Below are 21,548 nucleotides of genomic sequence, written 5' to 3'. Positions count from 1 at the left end.
TTGCTTGTTTCTGGCGTTCAGTGCAAGATTCATGTTCTGTTCTAGCGTTGAACGCCAGCCAGATGCACCTTACTGGCGTTTAAACGCCAGTAAGTCCTTCCTCCAGGTTGTGATTTTTCTTCTGCTGTTTTTGATTCTGTTTTTGATTTTAATAATTTTTTCGTAACTCCACATGATCATGAACCTACTAAAACACAAAATAACAACAATAAAAAAAATAAAATTAGATAAATAAAAATTGGGTTGCCTCCCAACAAGCGCTTTTTTAATGTCACTAGATCGACAGTGGGCTCTCATGGAGCCTTAGAGAAGTTCAGAGCATGAGGAAGGTTTTCCAACACCAAACTTAGAGTTTGAATGTAGGGTCTTCTCAACACCAAACTTAGAGTTTGGTTGTGGCCTCCCAACACCAAACTTAGAGTTTGATTGTGGGGGCTCTTTTGGACTCTGTACTGAGAGAAGCTCTGCATGCTTACTCTCTTTTGTTATAGAGGGATGGCCGTGTGCCTTAAACACAAGCTAGTTCCCATTCAATTGAAGGACTAATTCTCCTCTGTTAACATCTATTACAGCACCTGCTGTGGCTAGGAAAGGTCTTCCGAGGATGATGCATTCATCCTCTTCCTTCCTAGTGTCTAGGATTATGAAATCAGCAGGGATGTAAAGGCCTTCAACCTTTACTAACATGTCCTCTACTAATCCATAAGCTTGTCTTACTAACTTGTCTGCCAATTGTAATAAGAATAAGGTAGGTTGTACCTCAATGATCCCTAGTTTCTCCATTACAGAGAGTGACATAAGGTTTATGCCTGACCCCAGGTCACACAGAGCTTTTTCAAAGGTCATGGTGCCTATGGTACAGGGTATTAAGAATTTCCCAGGATCTTGTTTCTTTTGAGGTAGAGTTTGCTGAACCCATGTATCTAGTTCACTAATGAGCAAGGGAGGTTCACCTTCCCAAGTCTCATTACCAAATAACTTGGCATTCAGCTTCATGATAGCTCCTAGATATTGAGCAACTTGCTCTCCAGTCATAACTTCATCCTCTTCTGAGGAAAAATAGTCTTCAGAGCTCATGAATGGCAGAAGGAGATTTAATGGAATCTCTATGGTCTCTATATGAGCCTCAAATTCCTTTAGGTCCTCAATGGGGAACTCCTTCTTGCTTGAGAGACGTCCCAGGAGGTCTTCCTAACTAGGATTTTCGTCCTTCTCCTCCCTTGTGCATTCGGCCATATTGATTACATAAATGGCCTTGCACTTTCCCTTTGGATTCTCTTTTGTATTGCTTGAGAGAATACTGGGAGGGGTTTCAGTGATTTTCTTACTCAGTTGGCCCACTTGTGCCTCCAAATTTCTAATAGAGGATCTTGTTTCACTCATGAAACCTAGAGTGGCCTTAGACAGATCAGAGACTAAATTTGCTAAATTAGAGGGGCTCTGCTCAGAATTCTCTGTTTGTTGCTGAGAAGATGATGAAAAAGGCTTGTTATTACTTAGCCTGTTTCTTCCACCATTATTAAAGTCTTGTTGAGGCTTTTGTTGATCCTTCCATGAGAAATTTGGATGATTTCTCCATGATGAATTATAGGTGTTTCCATAAGGTCACCCATGTAATTTACCTCTGCTATTGTAGGGTTCTCAGGATCATAAGCTTCTTCAGAAGCTGCCTCTTTAATACTGTTGGATGCATTTTTCCATCCATTCAGACTTTGAGAGATCATGTTGACTTGCTGAGTCAACACTTTGTTCTGAGCCAATATGGCATTCAGAGCATCAATTTCAAGAACTCCCTTCCTCTGAGGCGTCCCACTATTCACGGAATTCCTCTCAGAAGTGTACATAAATTGGTTATTTGCAACCATGTCAATAAGTTCTTGAGCTTCTGCAGGCGTTTTCTTTAGATGGATAGATCCACCTGCAGAATGGTCCAATGACATTTTGGAAAACTCAGATAGACCATAATAGAATATATCTCATATGGTCCATTCTGAAAACATGTTAGAAGGACACTTTTTGGTCATCTGCTTGTATCTTTCCCAAGCTTCATAGAGGGATTCACCATCTTTTTGCTTGAAGGTCTGAACATCCACTCTAAGCTTACTTAACTTTTGAGGAGGAAAGAATTTATCCAAGAAGGCCGTGACTAGCTTATCCCAGGAGTCCAGGCTATCTTTAGGTTGTGAGTCCAACCATGTTCTAGCTCTCTCTCTTACAGCAAAAGGGAAAAACATGAGCCTGTAGACTTCAGGATCTACTCCATTCGTCTTTACAGTCTCACAAATCTGCAAGAACTCAGTTAAAAACTGGTAAGGATCTTCAGATGGAAGTCCATGAAACTAGCAGTTCTGTTGCATTAGAGCAACTAATTGAGGTTTCAGCTCAAAATTGTTTGCTCTAATGGCCGAAATGGAGATGCTTCTTCCATCAAATTTGGAAGTTGGTTTAGTGAAATCACCAAGCATCCTCCTAGCATTATTGTTGTTGGGTTCGGCTGCTGGTGGACGAAATTGTGATCTTTAATTAATGGCTCCTTGGCATGTGCCAAGGAGAACTAATTTAACTAACTGATTACTTGCTCAGAGCACAATTCCGTTCAACTGACCAGCAAGTGTACTGGGTCGTCCAAGTAATACCTTACGTGAGTAAGGGTCGAATCCACAGAGATTATTGGTTTGAAGCAATCAATATTTATTTTATTTATCTTAGTCAGGATGTCAATAGGATTATTTGGATTAAAAGTAAAATTACTGGAATTGATAAAAGAGGGAACAATGTTACTTTGATTTGCAGCACTGGGAAATATGTTGGAGTTTTGGAGATGCTTTGTCCTCTGATTTCAACTCTTCCTTGAGATCCTCTTCTCACACGCAGGTTCCTTCCATGGCAAGCTCTATGTAGGGCGTCACCGTTGTCAGTGGCTACTTCCCATCCTCGCAGTGAAAACTATGCTCACGCACTCTGTCACAGTACGGCTAATCACCGGTTGGTTCCCGCTCCTACTGGAATAGAATCACTCTTTTGCGTCTGTCACTAACGCCCAGCAGGTTAAAGTTTGAAGCACGTCACAGTCATTCAATCCCGGAATCCTACTCGGAATACCACAGACAAGGTTTAGACTTTCCGGATTCTCATGAATGCTGCCATCAATCCGGCTTATACCACGAAGATTCTGTTGGGGAATCTAAGAGATATTTATTCAATCTGATGTAGAACGGAGGTGGTTGTCAGGCACACGTTCATGGGTTGAGGAAGGTGATGAGTGTCACGGATCATCACCTTCTCCACAATTAAGCGCGAATAAACATCTTAGATAAGAACAAGCGTGTTTGAATGGAAAACAAAGGAATTGTATTAAATCATCGAGACGCTGCAGAGCTCCTCACCCCCAACAATGGAGTTTAGAGACTCATGCCATCACAAAGTGTATATTTCAGATCTGAAATTGTCATGAGGTACAAGAAATGTCTGTAAAAGTTGTTTAAATAGTAAACTAGTAACCTAGGTTTACAGAAAATGAATAAACTAAGATAATTGGTGCAGAAATCCACTTCTGGGGCCCACTTGGTGTGTGCTGGGGCTGAGACTAAAGCTTTCCACGTGCAAAGGCCTTTCTTGGCGTCAAACTTCAGGTTATGACGTGTTTTGGGCGTTCAACTCCGGATAATGACGTTTTTCTGGCATTTAACTCCAGACAGCAGCATGAACTTGGCGTTTAACGCCAAGTTACGTCGTCTATCCTCGCGCAAAGTATGGACTATTATATATTGCTAGAAAGCCCTGGATGTCTACTTTCCAACGCCGTTGAGAGCGCGCCAATTGGACTCCTGTAGCTCCAGAAAATCCATTTCGAGTGCAGGGAGGTCAGGATCCAACAGCATCAGCAGTCCTTTTTCAGCCTAAGTCAGATTTTTGCTCAGCTCCCTCAATTTCAGCCAGAAAATACCTGAAATCACAGAAAAACATACAAACTCATAGTAAAGTCCAGAAATATGATTTTTGCCTAAAAACTAATATTATTTTACTAAAAACTAACTGAAACATGCTAAAATCTACATGAAATTACCCCCAAAAAGCGTACAAAATATCCGCTCATCACAACACCAAACTTAAACTGTTGCTTGTCCTCAAGCAACTGGATGAGTAAAATAGGTTCTAACAGAAATAAAGAAATAATAATATTCTCGAGTTCTAAATGAGGCTCAGATTCTTATTAGATGAGCGGGGCTTGTAGCTTTTTGTCTCTGAATAGTTTTGGCATCTCCCTGTATCTTTAAATTTTCAGAATGATTGGCATCCTTAGGAACTCAGAATTCAGATAGTATTGTTGACTCTCCTAGTGTAGTATGTTGATTCTTGAACACAGTCATTTTATGAGTCTTGGCTGTGGCCCTAAGCACTTTGTCTTCCAGTATTACCACCGGATACATAAATGCCACAGACACATAACTGGGTGAACCTTTTCAGATTATGACTCAGCTTTGCTAGAGTCCCCAATCAGTGGTGTCCAGAGCTCTTAAGCACACTCTTTTGCTTTGGATCACGACTTTAACCACTCAGTCTCAAGCTTTTCACTTGGACCTTCATGACACAAGCACATGGTTAGGGACAGCTTGGTTTAGCCGCTTAGGCCTGGATTTTATTTCCTTGGGCCCTCCTATCCATTGATGCTCAAAGCCTTGGATCCTTTTTACTCTTGGCTAGTGCCCATGGCTTGTGAATATTGTGTTTTTTTTTTTTTTTTTTGAACTGCTTTTTCTTGCTTCAAGAATCAATTTCATGATTTTTCAGATCATCAACAATATTTTTCGTGTTCCTCATCCTTTCAGGAGCCAATATTCATCAAATTCAAAGTACATATTATGCACTGTTCAAGCATTCATTCAGAGAACAAAAAGTATTGCCACCACATATAATTAATTATAATTTATTATTATTAAGAACTCAAAAAATATAAATTACTTCTTTATTCTAAAAGAAAATCTACTACTTTATTCATGCCTAATGATGATGAGAAAAATAAATTATAGCTTAATTGGAAATAAAATCAAAATAGACATCCTAATTACTACTATTCCTATATAACTTCTAAGGTAAAATCTTATAATAATACTATCACAGAGTTAAAGCTAGAATTAGAACTTAACAACCTGTATTTTGGGAAGTGGATGTTCCTCTAGTCTGTGGGGTGCCTTCAAGAATTAATTTCTGATGCTTCAGCTCCCTTAAGTTCACATCCTTGCTCTTCCTGTTCTCTTAGGTGCCATGATCTTAATGAGTTTTAGCTCAGTGATCATGGCAAATCACACCAAACTTAGAGGTTTGCTTGTCCTCAAGCAAAAGAAAGGAAAGGAGAGGAGTAGAAGGAAAGGCATTTTTCAAATAAAGATAAGATGAGTCGAAAAAGATATGAGAAGAAATTAAAAATATTTGAAAAAAAAAATTGGATTGGAAAAAGATTTATGTTTATGAATTAAGATACATTTGATATTTTTGAAAAAAAGGATTTTAGAAATTAGGGTTCTTAGAAAACCAATTTGATTTTGAAGGATGACATTTTGAAACATGTTTATGCAAGAAATCATGAATTGAAACATAAAAATTTAGAAAAATTATGGAGAAAAACGAATTTTTACCTCCTCCCCACCATCCTGGCGTTAAACGCCCAACTGCTGCATGGTTTGGGCGTTTAACGCCCAAATGCTGCTTCTTCTGGGCGTTCAACGCCCAGCTGATGCATCTTTCTGGCGTTTAACGCCCAGATGCTACCCTTACTGGCGTTAAACGCCCAGTGGGTGCTTCTCATGGGCGTTCAACGCCCAAATTGTTTCTTACTGGCTTTTTCACGCCAGTGAGCTTCCAATTTTCCTTGTAACTCTGTGACTTCAATCAATTGCTATTTCACCTTTTGAAGATACTCTAGCATCTACCTGTAAAACTAGATCAAATAAAATTATATTTTGTGAGTGGCTGGGTTGCCTCCCAGCAAGCGCTTCTTTAATGTCATTAGCTGGACTGAGTTTTAATCAAGTCTCAGTTTTGAGCATTCTTGCTCAAAATTGCCCTCAAGATAATGTTTGACTCTTTGTCCATTAACAATGAACTTTTTGTTAGAGTCATTATCCTGAAGCTCTATGTATCCATATGGTGATACGTTTGTAATGACATATGGACTTCTCCACCGGGATTTTAATTTCCCAGGGAATAATCTGAGCCTAGAATTGAATAGCAGAACTTTCTGCCCCGGATCAAAGACTCTGGATGACAATTTCTTATCATGCCATCTTTTCGCTTTCTCTTTGTAAATCTTTGCATTTTCGAAAGCATTGAGTCTAAATTCCTCTAGCTCTGATTCGAGACTCTCAGCCATATTGACCTCTCTTACCAGAGAGTCAATAATATCAACACTCATGCAGTCATTTGGGGTGTCTTGATGTTGCATGGCTTTAACAACATTCAGCCTGAACTCTTCCTCATTGACTCTCAAGGTTACTTCCCCTTTTTGGACATCAATGAGGGTTCGGCCAGTTGCTAGGAAAGGTCTTCCTAGAATGAGGGTTGCACTCTTGTGCTCCTCCATTTCCAGCACCACAAAGTCAGTAGGAAAGGCAAATGGCCCAACCTTGACTATCATGTCCTCAATCACGCCTGATGGGTATTTAATGGAGCCATCAGCAAGTTGAAGACATATCCTGGTTGGTTTGATTTCTTCAGTTAAACCAAGCTTTCTGATAGTAGATGCAGGTATTAGGTTGATACTTGCCCCAAGATCGCATAAAGCTTGCTTGGTACAAACACCTTCTAATGTGCATGGTATCATAAAGCTCCCAGGATCTTTAAGCTTCTCAGGTAAGCTTTTTAGAATGACTGCACTGCATTCTTCAGTGAGGTAAACTGTTTCAGTTTCCCTCCAATCCTTCTTATGACTTAATATCTCTTTCATGAACTTAGCATAAGAAGGTATTTGCTCAAGTGCTTCTGCAAACGGAATCTTTATTTCAAGAGTTCTGAGATAGTCTGCAAAGCGGGCAAATTGCTTATCCTGTTCCGCTTGGCGGAGTTTTTGAGGATAAGGCATTTTGGCTTTGTATTCCTCAACTTTAGTTGCTGCAGGTTTATTACCTACAGAAGTGGGTTGGGAAGCCTTTTTAGAAGGATTGTTATCAGCACTTGTATGTGACTGATCACCCACTGGCGTTTGAATACCAGGGGTGGAAGCTGGGGTGGCGTTAAACGCCACCTCCCTGCTTGTTTCTGGCGTTTGAACGCCAAAACCATGTTTCTTTTGGGCGTTCAACGCCAGATCCATGCTTGTTTCTGGCGTTGAACGCCAGGAATGAGCATGGTTTGGGCGTTCAGCACCAGCTTTGTCCCTTTCTGGGCTCGGACTATCTTCAGGAGGATTTTGAGTATCCACTTGTTTATTTCTTGGTTTCCTGCTGCTTTGAAGTGAGGTATTTAATGTTTTCCCACTTCTTAATTGAACTGCTTGACATTCTTCTGTTATTTGTCTTGACAGTTGTTTTTCTGTCTGCTTTAATTGTACTTCCATGTTCCTGTTAGCCATTCTTGTTTCCTGTAACATTTCCTTGAATTCGGCTAGCTGCTGAGTTAGGAAGTCTAATTGCTGATTAAACTCATTAGCCTGATCCACTGGACTGAGTTCTGCAGTTACTGTTTTAGCTTCTTCTTTCCTGAAAGATTCATTGCTTAAGTACAGATGTTGATTTCTGGCAACTGTATCAATAAGCTCTTGAGCCTCTTCAATTGTTTTTCTCATATGTATAGATCCACCAGCTGAGTGGTCTAGAGAAATCTGAGCTTTTTCTGTAAGCCCATAGTAGAAGATGTCTAATTGCACCCATTCCGAAAACATTTCAGAGGGGCATTTTCTTAGCAACTCTCTGTATCTCTCCCATGCATCATAAAGGGATTCATTATCTCCTTGTTTGAAGCCTTGGATGCTTAGCCTTAGCTGTGTCATCCGTTTGGGAGGGAAATAGTGATTCAGGAATTTTTCTGACAGCTGTTTCCATGTTTTTATGCTGTTCTTAGGTTGGTTGTTTAACCACCTCTTAGCTTGATCTTTTACAGCAAATGGAAACAGTAGTAATCTGTAGACATCCTGATCCACTTCCTTATCATGTACTGTATCAGCAATTTGCAGAAATTGTGCCAGAAACTCTGTAGGTTCTTCATGTGGAAGACCAGAATACTGGCAGTTTTGCTGCACCATGATAATGAGCTGAGGATTCAGCTCAAAGCTACTAACTCCAATGGAGGGTATACAGATACTACTCCCATATGAAGCAGTAGTGGGATCAGCATATGACCCCAGAGTCCTCTTGGACTGATCATTCCCTCTTAATTCCATAATGGAATAAAGGAGATGGTATGTATGTTGCTATTGTCTAAAAAAAAAAATAATTTTTATAAAGTAGAAATAAAATTAAAAACGAAACAAATAAAAGAAAGTGGAAATATTTTGAAATTGAAAATTGAATTTTTATAAAAAGATTTTCGGAAAAAAAAATTGTTCAAAATTAGTTAGAAAAATAAAAATTTTTGAATTTTGAATTTTATGATGAAAGAGAAAAACACACAAAAGACACAAGACTTAAAATTTTTAGATCTAATGCTCCTTAATTTTCGAAAATTTTTGGAGGGAAAACACCAAGGAACACCAAACTTAAAAATTTTAAGATCAAGACACAAGAAAAACTCAAGAACACCTTGAAGATTCACAAGAACACCAAGAACAAAAGAAAGAACACCAAACTTAAAATTTTTAGAAAACTTTAAGAAAATTTTCGAAAATTATAAAAATTAATAATAAAACACCAAACTTGGAGTTTGGCACAAGATTAAATCAAGAAAAATTATTTTTGAAAAAGATTTTTAAAAGTATTGGTGCTCCCTTGTCAAGAATATGACCCTTCTATTCTAGCCAAATGGACAGAAAAGGTAACAATTGTTCTGGGCAGGTATATTCTTTTTGAAAGACTAATGCTTTGGATTAGTAAAAGAAAAACAAGAAAAGATACAGAACAAGAAAAACTCAAGATCAAATAAGAAAAATAAACAAGAACAACTTGAAAATCAATGAAGAACAAAGACACAAGTCGAAAATTTTAAAGAAAAATATGAGACATGCAATTGACACCAAACTTAGAACAAGACACTAAAACTCACGAAAATTAAGAATAAAAACGCAAAATAAATTATTCCTAATCTAAGAAATAAAATAAACCTTCAATTGTCCAAACTCAATAATCCCCGGCAACGGCGCCAAAAACTTGGTGGACGAAATTGTGATCTTTAATTAATGGCTCCTTGGCATGTGCCAAGGAGAACTAATTTAACTAACTGATTACTTGCTCAGAGCACAATTCCGTTCAACTGACCAGCAAGTGTACTGGGTCGTCCAAGTAATACCTTACGTGAGTAAGGGTCGAATCCACAGAGATTATTGGTTTGAAGCAATCAATATTTATTTTATTGATCTTAGTCAGGATGTCAATAGGATTATTTGGATTAAAAGTAAAATTACTGGAATTGATAAAAGAGGGAACAATGTTACTTTGATTTGCAGCACTGGGAAATATGTTGGAGTTTTGGAGATGCTTTGTCCTCTGATTTCAACTCTTCCTTGAGATCCTCTTCTCACACGCAGGTTCCTTCCATGGCAAGCTCTATGTAGGGCGTCACCGTTGTCAGTGGCTACTTCCCATCCTCGCAGTGAAAACTATGCTCACGCACTCTGTCACAGTACGGCTAATCACCGGTTGGTTCCCGCTCCTACTGGAATAGAATCACTCTTTTGCGTCTGTCACTAACGCCCAGCAGGTTAAAGTTTGAAGCACGTCACAGTCATTCAATCCCGGAATCCTACTCGGAATACCACAGACAAGGTTTAGACTTTCCGGATTCTCATGAATGCTGCCATCAATCCGGCTTATACCACGAAGATTCTGTTGGGGAATCTAAGAGATATTTATTCAATCTGATGTAGAACGGAGGTGGTTGTCAGGCACACGTTCATGGGTTGAGGAAGGTGATGAGTGTCACGGATCATCACCTTCTCCACAATTAAGCGCGAATAAACATCTTAGATAAGAACAAGCGTGTTTGAATGGAAAACAAAGGAATTGTATTAAATCATCGAGACGCTGCAGAGCTCCTCACCCCCAACAATGGAGTTTAGAGACTCATGCCGTCACAAAGTGTATATTTCAGATCTGAAATTGTCATGAGGTACAAGAAATGTCTGTAAAAGTTGTTTAAATAGTAAACTAGTAACCTAGGTTTACAGAAAATGAATAAACTAAGATAATTGGTGCAGAAATCCACTTCTGGGGCCCACTTGGTGTGTGCTGGGGCTGAGACTAAAGCTTTCCACGTGCAAAGGCCTTTCTTGGCGTCAAACTTCAGGTTATGACGTGTTTTGGGCGTTCAACTCCGGATAATGACGTTTTTCTGGCGTTTAACTCCAGACAGCAGCATGAACTTGGCGTTTAACGCCAAGTTACGTCATCTATCCGCGCGCAAAGTATGGACTATTATATATTGCTGGAAAGCCCTGGATGTCTACTTTCCAACGCCGTTGAGAGCGCGCCAATTGGACTCCTGTAGCTCCAGAAAATCCATTTCGAGTGCAGGGAGGTCAGGATCCAACAGCATCAGCAGTCCTTTTTCAGCCTAAGTCAGATTTTTGCTCAGCTCCCTCAATTTCAGCCAGAAAATACCTGAAATCACAGAAAAACATACAAACTCATAGTAAAGTCCAGAAATATGATTTTTGCCTAAAAACTAATATTATTTTACTAAAAACTAACTGAAACATGCTAAAATCTACATGAAATTACCCCCAAAAAGCGTACAAAATATCCGCTCATCAGCTGCCATCTCCTTTTCTTGTTCGAAAATTTCAGAAAGGTTGTCTCTGGATTGTTGTAATTTAGCTTCTCTTAATTTCCTCTTCAGAGTCCTTTCAGGTTCAGGATCAGCTTCAACAAGAATGCCTTTTTTCTTGTTCCTGCTTATATAGGGAAGAAGAGAACAAGAAAAGAAAGAGGAATCCTCTATGTCACAGTATAGATATTCCTTTATGTTAGTAGAGAAAGAAAGGGAATAGGAGTGAAGAAGAATGAATAGGTAGGGGTAGTGATTTGAGATGAAGAGAGGTGAAGAGAAGTGTTAGTAAATAAATAAATAAATAGAAGAAGGGGAGAGGGAAGAAATTTCGAAAATAAATTTGAAAAGAAGTTAAATGATTTTCGAAAATAAAAGATAAGATAGAATTAAAATCAAAACAATTAATTAATTAAAAAGAATTTTTGAAAAAGGGATGAGATATTTTCGAAAATTAGAGAGGGAAAAGTAGTGAGGTGATTTTGAAAAAGATAAGAAACAAACAAAAAGTCAAATAGTTAGTTGAAAAAGATATTAAAATCAAATTTGAAAAAGATATTAAAATCAAATTTGACTTGACTTGTAAGAAACAACTAATTTTTAAAATTTTTGACCAAGTCAACCCAAAATTTCGAAAATTTGGAGAGAAATAAGGAAAAAGATATTTTTTATTTTTGAATTTTTCTATGAGGAGAGAGAAAAACACAAACATGACCCAAAACATGAAAATTTTGGATCAAAACACATGATGCATGCAAGAACACTATGAATGTCAAGATGAACATCAAGAACACTTTGAAGATCATGATGAACATCAAGAACATATTTTTGAAAAATTTTTTTATGCAAAAAAAACATGCAAGACACCAAACTTAGAATTCTTTAATGCATGGACACTATGAATGCAAAAATGCATATGAAAAATAACATACAACACAAAACAAGAAATCATCAAGATCAAACAAGAAGACTTGTCAAGAACAACTTGAAGATCATGAAGAACACCATGAATGCATGAATTTTCGAAAAATGCAAGAAAAAATTTTTAAAGCATGCAATTGACACCAAATTTAAAAATTGACTCAAGACTCAAACAAGAAACACAAAATATTTTTGAATTTTTTTGATTTTATTTTGTATTTTTATTATATTTTTCAAAAATTATTTTTTTATTTGGAAAAACGAAAAATAGAGAAAAAATTTTGAAAAAGTTTCGAAAACTTTTTTTGAAAAGAAAAATAAAAAGAAAATTACCTAATCTGAGCAACAAGACGAACCGTTAGTTGTCCATACTCGAACAATCCCCGGCAACGGTGCCAAAAATTTGGTGCACGGATTTGTGATCATCAACAATGGCTCCAATAATTTGGTAGCTCTCACACGTGAATTACACTTAGTCACAACTCCGCACAACTAACCAGCAAGTGCACTAGGTCGTCCAAGTAATACCTTACGTGAGTAAGGGTCGATCCCACAGAGATTGTTGGTATGAAGCAAGCTATGGTCATCTTGTAAATCCTAGTCAGGTGGATTTAACTAATTTAAGAGATTATTGGTTTAAATATGATTAATAAAAATAGACAGAAAGTAAAGATAAAGTTACTCATGTACCCCAATGGTGGGAATTTCAGATAGGTGTATGGAGATGCTGTGTTCCTTCTGAATCTCTGCTTTCCTACTGCTTTCACCCAATCCTTCTTACTCCTTTCCATGGCAAGCTGTATGTAGGGCATCACCGTTGTCAATGGCTATATCCCATCCCCTCAGTGAAAAAGGACCAAATGCTCTGTCACAGCACGGCTAATCATCTGTCAGTTCTCAATCAGGTTGGAATAGAATCCAGTGATTCTTTTGCGTTTGTCACTAACGCCCAGCTTTCAGGAGTTTGAAGCTGGTCATAGTCATTCAATCCCGGAATCCTACTCGAAATACCACAGACAAGGTTAGACTTTCCGGATTCCCATGAATGCCGCCATCAATTCTAGCTTATACCACGAAGATTCTGATTAAGGAATCCAAGAAATATGCGCCCAGCCTAAGGTAGAACAGAAGTGGTTGTCAATCACGCGCGTCCATAGGTGAGAATGATGATGAGTGTCACGGATCATCACATTCATCAAGTTGAAGTGCAATGAATATTTTAGAACAGGAATAAATCGAATTGGATAGAAAATAATAGTAATTACATTGAAATTTGAGGTACAGCAGAGCTCCACACCCTTAATCTATGGTGTGTAGAAACTCCACCGTTGAAAATACATAAGTGAAAGGTTCAGGCATGGCCAAATGGCCAGCCCCCAAACGTGATCAATAGTATCCTTAGATAAATAATAAAATAAAACTGAGACCAAAGATGTCTAATACAATAGTAAATTATCCTATTTATACTAGACTAGCTACTAGGGTTTACAACAGTAAGTAATTGATGCATAAATCCACTTCTAGGGCCCACTTGGTGTATGTTTGGGCTGAGCTTGATCTATCCACGAGCTGAGGCTTCTCTTGGAGTTGAACGCCAAGTTATAACGTATTTTGGGCGCTCAACTCCGGGTCGTGACGTGTTTCTGGCGTTTGACTCTAGACAGCAACATGGAACTGGCGTTGAGTGCCAGTTTAAGTCATCAAATCACGAAGAAAGTATGGACTATTATATATTGCTGGAAAGCTCTAGATGTCTACTTTCCAACGCCATTGAGAGCACGCCATTTGGAGTTTCGTGGCTCCAGAAAATTTATTTCGAGTGCAGGGAGGTCAGATTCTAACAGCATCAGCAGTCCTTTCTCAGCCTCCTATCAGAGTTTCGCTCAGGTCCCTCAATTTCATCCAGAAAATACCTGAAATTACAGAAAAATACACAAACTCATAGTAAAGTTCAGAAATGTAAATTTAGCATAAAAACTAATGAAAACATCCCTAAAAGTAGCTTGAACCTATTAAAAACTACCTAAAAACAATGCCAAAAAGCGTATAAACTATCCGCTCATCAGGGGTTTTCGAAAATTAACTTAAAATAAAAGAAAAATATTTTTGTTTTTATTTTATATTAAAGTTAAAATTCGAAAACTAAGAGAAGGAATAAAATCAAAATTAGAATTTGAAATAATTGGTTAATTAAAAGAATTTTGAAAAGGAGGGAGATGATTTTCGAAAATTAGAGGGAGAAAAATAGTTAGGTGGTTTTGAAAAAGATAAGAAACAAACAAAAAGTCAATTAGTTAGTTGAAAAAGATTTGAAAATCAATTTTTAAAAGATAAGAAGTTAGAAAAGATATTTTGAAATCAAAATTTTGAAAAAGATATGATTTGAAAAGGATATTTTGAAAAGATATGATTGAAAAAAATATTTTGGAAAAGATTTAATTCTGAAAATTAAAATTGATTACTTGACTAACAAGAAACTAAAAGATATGATTCTAGAATTTAAAGATAAGAAAAAGATTTTGAAAATTAATTTTAAAAGTTTTCGAAAATAATAAAAAATGAAAATGATTTGATTTTTTTTTTTTGAAAAAGTTTTGAAAATATAGGATTTTTAAAATTGAAAATTTGACTTGACTTATAAGAAATAGCTAAGTTTTAAAATTTTTTGACTAAGTCAACTCAAATTTTCGAAAATTATGAGCAAAATAAGGAAAAGATATTTTTTATTTTTTTGAATTTTTAATGATGAGAGAGAAAAACACACATATGACCCAAAACATGAAAATTTTGGATCAAAACACTTAATGCATGCAAGAACACTATGAATGTCAAGATGAACACCAAGAACACTTTAAAGATCAAGATGAACATCAAGACTTATTTTTGAAAGATTTTCAAGAAAAGAAAAACATGCAAGACACCAAACTTAAAAATCTTCAATGCTTAGACACTATGAATGCAAAAATGCATAGGAAACACAACAAAAGACACAAAACAAGAAAATATGAAGATCCAACAAGAAGACTTATCAAGAACAACTTGAAGATCATGAAGAACACCACGCATGAGTTTTCGAAAAATGCATGAATTTTAAAAACATGCAATTGACACCAAACTTAAAAATTAACACTAGACTCAAACAAGAAACACAAATATTTTTAGTTTTTATGATTTTATTATTTTTTTGTATTTTTTTTGAAAATAATCTTTAGAAAAATGAAAAAGAGAAAAAAAAATTTTTGAAAGATTTTTGAAAACTTTTTGAAAATAAAATTACCTAATCTGAGCAACAAGATGAACCATCAGTTGTCCAAACTCAAACAATCCCCGGCAACGGCGCCAAAAACTTGGTGTACAAAATTGTGATCATCAACAATGGTGCTAAAGACTTGGTAGCGCTCTCAAACGTGAATCACACTTTGTCACAACTTCGCACAACTAACCAGCAAGTGCACTAGGTCGTCCAAGTAATACCTTACGTGAGTAAGGGTCGATCCCATGGAGATTGTTGGTATGAAGCAAGCTATGGTCTTCTTGTAAATCTTAGTCAGGCAGATTATAATGGTTATAAAGGTTTTCAAAAATTAATAATAAATAAAGCATAAAATAAAGATAGAGATACTTATGTAAATCATTGGTGGGAATTTCAGATAAGTGTATGGAGATGCTTTGTCCCTGTTGAATATCTGCTTTCCTACTACCTTCCTTCAATCCTTCAAACTCCTTTCCATGGCAAGCTGTATGTAGGGCATCACTGTTGTCAATGGCTACTTCCCATCCTCTCAGTGAAAATGGTCCAAATGCTCTGTCACAGCACGGCTAATCATCTGTTGGTTCTCGATCATGTCGGAATAGAATCCATTGATTCTTTTGCGTCTGTCACCGCACCTAACAATCGCGAGTTTGAAGCTCGTCACAGTCATTCAATCCCTGAATCCTACTCGGAATACCACAGACAAGGTTTAGACTTTTCGGATTCTCAAGAATGGCTGCCAATAATTCTAGCTTATACCACGAAGATTCTGGTTAAGGAATCCAAGAGATATTCGCTCGTTCTAAGGTAGAACGGAAGTGGTTATCAGGCACGCGTTCATAGCTAAGAATGATGAGTGTCACGGATCATCACATTCATCATGTTTAATTGCAACGAATATCTTAGAATAAGAATAAGCTGAATTGAATAAAAGATAGTAGTAATTACATTAAAACTCGAGATACAGCAGAGCTCCACACCCTTAATCTATGGTGTGTAGAAACTCCACCATTGAAAATACATAAGTGATAGTGGTCTAGGCATGGCCGAATGGCTAGCCCCCCATAAACATGATCAAAGGATCATAAAGTAATCCAATAATAATCCAAAGATGTCTAATACAATAGTAAAATGTCCTATTTATACTAGACTAGTTACTAAGGTTTACAGAAATAAGTCTAAATGCAAAAATCCACTTCCGGGGCCCACTTTGGTGTGTGCTTGGGCTGAGTTTGAGCTTTACACATGCAGAGGCTTCTTTTGGAGTTAAACGCCAAGTTGTAACGTGTTTTTGGCGTTTAACTCTGGTTTGTGACGTGTTTCTGGCGTTTTACTCCAGAATGCAGCATAGAACTGGCGTTGAACGCCATTTGCATTGTCTTGATTCGAATAAAGTATGAACTATTATATATTGCTGGAAAGCTCTAGATGTCTACTTTCCAAAGCTGTTAAGAGCGCGCCATTTGGAGTTTTGTAGCTTCAGAAAATCCATTTTGAGTGTAGGGAGGTCAGAATCCAACAACATTAGCAGTCCTTTGTCAGCCTGAATCAGATTTTTGCTCAGGTCCCTCAATTTCAGCCAGAAAATACCTGAAATCACAGAAAAACATACAAACTCATAGTAAAGTCCAGAAATGAAAACATCCCTAAAATTAGCTAATGAAAATTAATGAAAACATCCCTAAAATTAGCTAGATCCTACTAGAAACTACCTAGAAACAATGCCAAAAAGCGTATAAATTATCCGCTTATCAATATATCACTATTAAAATTTATTTTTTGAATATAATTCTAATTCAACAAAATATATAAATAATCAAAGATAGATAACTATTTATTAAGATCGAATGCCAACAATTATTGAAAATCATATAAAGATGAAATGGAAATGGATTCTAATACAAATACATTTATATTTATGTATACTATATATATGTATTGAAAAAAAATGAAGGCAAAAACAAATCCACACAAATACAACAAATTTATATTTATGTATACTAGAGATATGTGATGCTTCCATCTTTGATCACTGATAATGACCTCTTTGGCTTCCTCATCCTCTCTTATTCTTTCTCATCACCACAAGGTAACAGCTTCAATGTCAAGTCTATTTTATTGCTGCACTTCTTCTGTTCCTCACCATAAATTCTCTGAAATAATAAGAAATCCAAATTTGTCGTAATTAGTTTTGTTGCATTGCATGATGTGAAATTAAATATTCAACAACATTATCACAAACTGGTTCATACTTCTCAAAATTATTTTGATATATGAATCTAATTTTAGTGTAACCTTTTTTAATATTATCAAAACATCAAAATTAAACAACAACAGCAATAACAAATAATAATAATAAATTAAAAATATATACCAGAATTCAGATAATATTATTAGTTCTCCTATTTCAGTATGTTGATTCTTGAATACAGTTACTTATGAGTTTTGGCTGTGACCCTAAGTATTTTGTTTTCCAGTATTACCACCAGATACATAAATACCACAGACACATAACTGGGTGAACCTTTTCAGATTGTGACTCAGGTTTGCTAAAGTCCCTAGTTAGAGGTGTCCATAGTTCTCAGGCACAGTCTTTTTCTTTGGATCACGACTTTAACCACTCAGTCTCAAGCTCTTCACTTGGACCTTCATGACACAAGCACATGATTAGGGACAACTTGATTTAGCCGCTTAGGCCAGGATTTATTCCATTAGGCCCTCCTTTCCAATGATGCTCAGAGCCTTGGATCATTTTTGCCCTTGCCTTTTGGTTTAAGGGGCTATTGGCTTTTTCTGCTTGCTTTTTTTTTTCTTTTTTTTCAAGCTTTATTTTTCACTGTTTTTTCTTGCTTCAAGAATCAATTTCATGATTTTTCATATCATCAATAACATTTCTCTTGTTCATCATTCCTTCAAGAGCCAACAGATTTAACATTTATGAACTCCACTATCAAAATTATGCATTGTTCAGGCATTCATTCAAAAGACAAAAAGTATTGCCACCGCATATAAATAATTTAAATTTTTCTTATTAAAAACTCGAAAAAATATTGCCTCCTTATTCTAAAAATCTGCTATTTTATTCATGTTTGACGATGATGAGAAAAATAAATTATAGCTTAAATGGAGATAAAATCAAAATAGAGATACTAATTACTACTACTCATATATAATTTCTAAGGTAAATTCCTAATATGAACAATTATCGCAGAGTTAAGGCTAAGATTAGGACTCAACAACCACTATTTTAGGAGGTGGATGCTCCTTTAGTCTGTGGGGTGCTTGGCCCTTCAAGAGATAGCTTCTGACACTTCAGTTCCTTCAGTTCACGCCCTTGCTCTTCTTGTTCCCCAAGTAATTTGCAAAGTATGCTATTATGATTTTGCTGTTCTTCCTTTAGTTGGTCCATAGCTTCTTGCAACTTGGTAACAGATGCTTCAAGACACTCCCAGTATTCAATTTGAGGGATTTCCGGGAGGAACTCCTGTGCTTTCCTCTTGATGGGGTCGTCCTGCACTTGTTGTCCTTCTATTGACTTTTTGGTGATTGGTTGCTCAACTAAGATATAATCATTTACTCCCATCTTTAGCAGCATCTTTACATAGCATAGAGATTAAGCTTGGATAAGCCAATTTGGCATCTTTGGAGTTCTTGTTTGCAATTGTGTAAAGTTCACAAGAAGTCAGCTGATGAACTTCCACTTCTTTTCCCAACATAATGTAATGGATCACTACTGCTCTTTTGATGGTGACTTCAAAGCGGTTGCTAGTGGGTAGTATAGAACGCCCAATGAAGTCCAGCCAGCCTCTGGTGACTGGTTTGAGATCTCCTCTCTTGAGTTGGTTTGGGACACCATTTGTGTTGGTTGTCCACTTGGTTCTAGGGAGGCATATGTCCTCTAGAATTTTGTCCAAGTTCTTATTTGTTCTCATCATTCTCCTATTAAAGGAGTCTGGGTTATCTTGCAGTTGAAACAGCTTAAAGATCTCTCTTATTTTGTCACGGTGGAGGTGAACAATCTTCCCTCTAACCAGAGTTCGAAAGTCGTAGAAGGCGGTTCCAGCTATTCTCTACCTGTCTGTTTGCCACAGATTATAGTAGAATTCCTGAACCATGTTTCTTTCCACCTTTGTTTTAGGATTAGCTAGGATTTCCCAGCTCCTGTTTCGAATTTGCTCTTGGATCTCCGGATATTCGTCTTCTTTCAGATCGAATTTAACTTCCGGGATCACTGACCTTAGACCCATTATTTTGTAGTAATAGTTTGAATCTTCTTTGGTTAAGAACTTCCCTTGATTCCAAAGTGGTTTTGGAATATTCTCTTTCTTGCCTCTTAGAGTGGTTTGTTTTTCCTTAGGAGCCATGATCTTAGTGGGTATTGGCTTAGTGATCACGGATAAACACACCAAACTTAGAGATTTACTTGTCCTCAAGGAAAAGAAAGGAAAGGAGGGGGATAGAGGGAGAGCCAAGTTCGAATTGTGGAGGAGAGGAGGGGGGCCAAACGCGGATTTAAAGGGAAGGGGTGGGTTTTCAAAATTTTTTGAAGAAGATAGGATAGAAGATATGATTTGTAAAAGATAAGTATGATAGGAAAAAGATGTAATTTAAAATTGAAAAGATATGAAAGATATTTGAAAAAGATAAATCTGAATTTTGAAAAGAAGATATGATGAGTTAAAAAGATTTGAGAAGAATTTAAAAAGATTTGAAAAGAATTCAAAAAGATAAATGAGTTTTGAAAAAGGTTTGAAAAGATATTGAAGAAAATTAAGAAATATGTTTAGGATTAAAAATTTTTCGAAATTGAAGTTGAAAGATGAGAGTTTGTAACATGTTTATGCAAGAAATTATGAATTGAAACAAGAAAAATGGAAAAAATTTGAAGTGAAAACGAAGTTACCTTCTCCCCACAATCCTGGCGTTAAACGCCCAACTGCAGCATGTTTTGGGCGTTTAGCGCCCATCTATAGCTTCTCCTGGGCGTTTAACGCCCAGCTATAGCTTCTGGCTGGCGTTAAACGCCAGAAAATCCTTTATCACTGGGTATTTTTCTGAACGCCCAGGATGTTGCAAATCTGGCGTTAAACGCCCAGAATGGATAATGCCCAAATGGCTATCCCTACTGGCGTTAAATGCCCAGTAGATGCTTGTTTTGGGCGTTTAATGCCCAAAATAGCTTTTACTGGTGTTTTCGCACCAGTGAGCTTCTTTTTGCTATTTTATCCTCTGAATCCTTCTGTAACTCTGTGAACTCATGCAATTGCTACTTTACCTTGAAGATAATTAATATGAACCCGTAAAATTATTATTTAATTAACAAATAAGCTTTGTTAATGGTTGGGTTGCCTCCCAGCAAACGCTTCTTTATTGTCTTTAGCTGGACTATTACTGAGCTTTAATTAAGTCTCAGTTTTGAGCATTCTTGCTCAAAATTGCTTTCAAGATAATGTTTGACTCTCTGTCCATTAACAATGAATTTTTTGTTAGAGTCATTATCCTGAAGCTCTACATATCCATATGGTGACACACCTATAATCACCTATGGTCCTTTCTATCGGGATTTCAACTTTCCGGGGAATAATCTGAGCCTAGAATTAAACAGCAGAACTTTCTGCCATGGCTCAAAGACTCTGGATGACAGCTTCTTATCATGCCATCATTTTGATTTCTCTTTGTAAATTTTTGCATTTTTGAAAGCATTGAGTCTGAATTCCTCTAACTCATTTAACTGAAGCAATCATTTTTCTCCAGCTAACTTGGCATCAAGGTTTAGGAATCTGGTTGCCCAGTAGGCCTTGTGTTCCAGTTCCACTGGCAAGTGTCAGGATTTTCCATACACAAGCTGGTATGGAGAGGTCCCTATAGGAGTCTTGAATGCTGTTCTATATGCCCACAGAGCATCATCCAAGCTTCTCGCCCAATCCCTTCTACGGTTAATCACAGTCCGTTCCAGGATTCTTTTAAGTTCTCTATTAGAGACTTCAAATTATCCATTTGTCTGTGGATGATATGGAGTTGCCACCCTGTGGCTAACTCCATATCGAACCATAGCAGAGTAAAGCTGTTTATTGCAGAAATGAGCGCCCCCATCACTGATTAGTACTCTAGGGATACCAAATCTGCTGAAGATATGTTTCTGGAGGAATTTTAGCACTATCTTAGTATCATTAGTGGGTGTTGCAATAGCCTCCACCCATTTGGATACATAATCCTCTGCCATCAGAATATAAGTGTTTGAGTATGATGGTGGGAAAGGCCCCATGACGTCAATACCCCATACATCAAACAACTCATTCTCCAAGATCCCTTGTTGAGGTATGGCATAACCGTGAGGCAGATTGCCAGATCTTTGGCAACTGTCATAATTACGTATAAACTATCGGAAGTCTTTATAGAGAGTAGGCCAGTAGAAGCCACATTGGAGGACTCTTGTGGCTGTTCGCTCACTTCCAAAATGTCC

The 21,548-nt window shown here is 37.1% G+C and overlaps 1 non-coding gene across 1 annotated transcript; it reads left to right on the top strand.

The window, feature by feature from the left end:
• The first annotated feature begins 1,998 nt into the window (after nt 1–1,998).
• Nucleotides 1,999–2,102, top strand: LOC112704749 (small nucleolar RNA R71). The gene has a single exon (XR_003155357.1). It is a non-coding gene; the product is annotated as a small nucleolar RNA R71 (small nucleolar RNA).
• Nucleotides 2,103–21,548: the final 19,446 nt, after the last annotated feature.

Source organism: Arachis hypogaea, chromosome 7, assembly GCF_003086295.3.
Source record: "Arachis hypogaea cultivar Tifrunner chromosome 7, arahy.Tifrunner.gnm2.J5K5, whole genome shotgun sequence".
Taxonomy (NCBI): domain Eukaryota; kingdom Viridiplantae; phylum Streptophyta; class Magnoliopsida; order Fabales; family Fabaceae; genus Arachis; species Arachis hypogaea.
The sequence above is the reverse complement of the archived record's forward strand: the minus strand, read 5'-3'. Positions and strand labels throughout refer to the sequence as shown.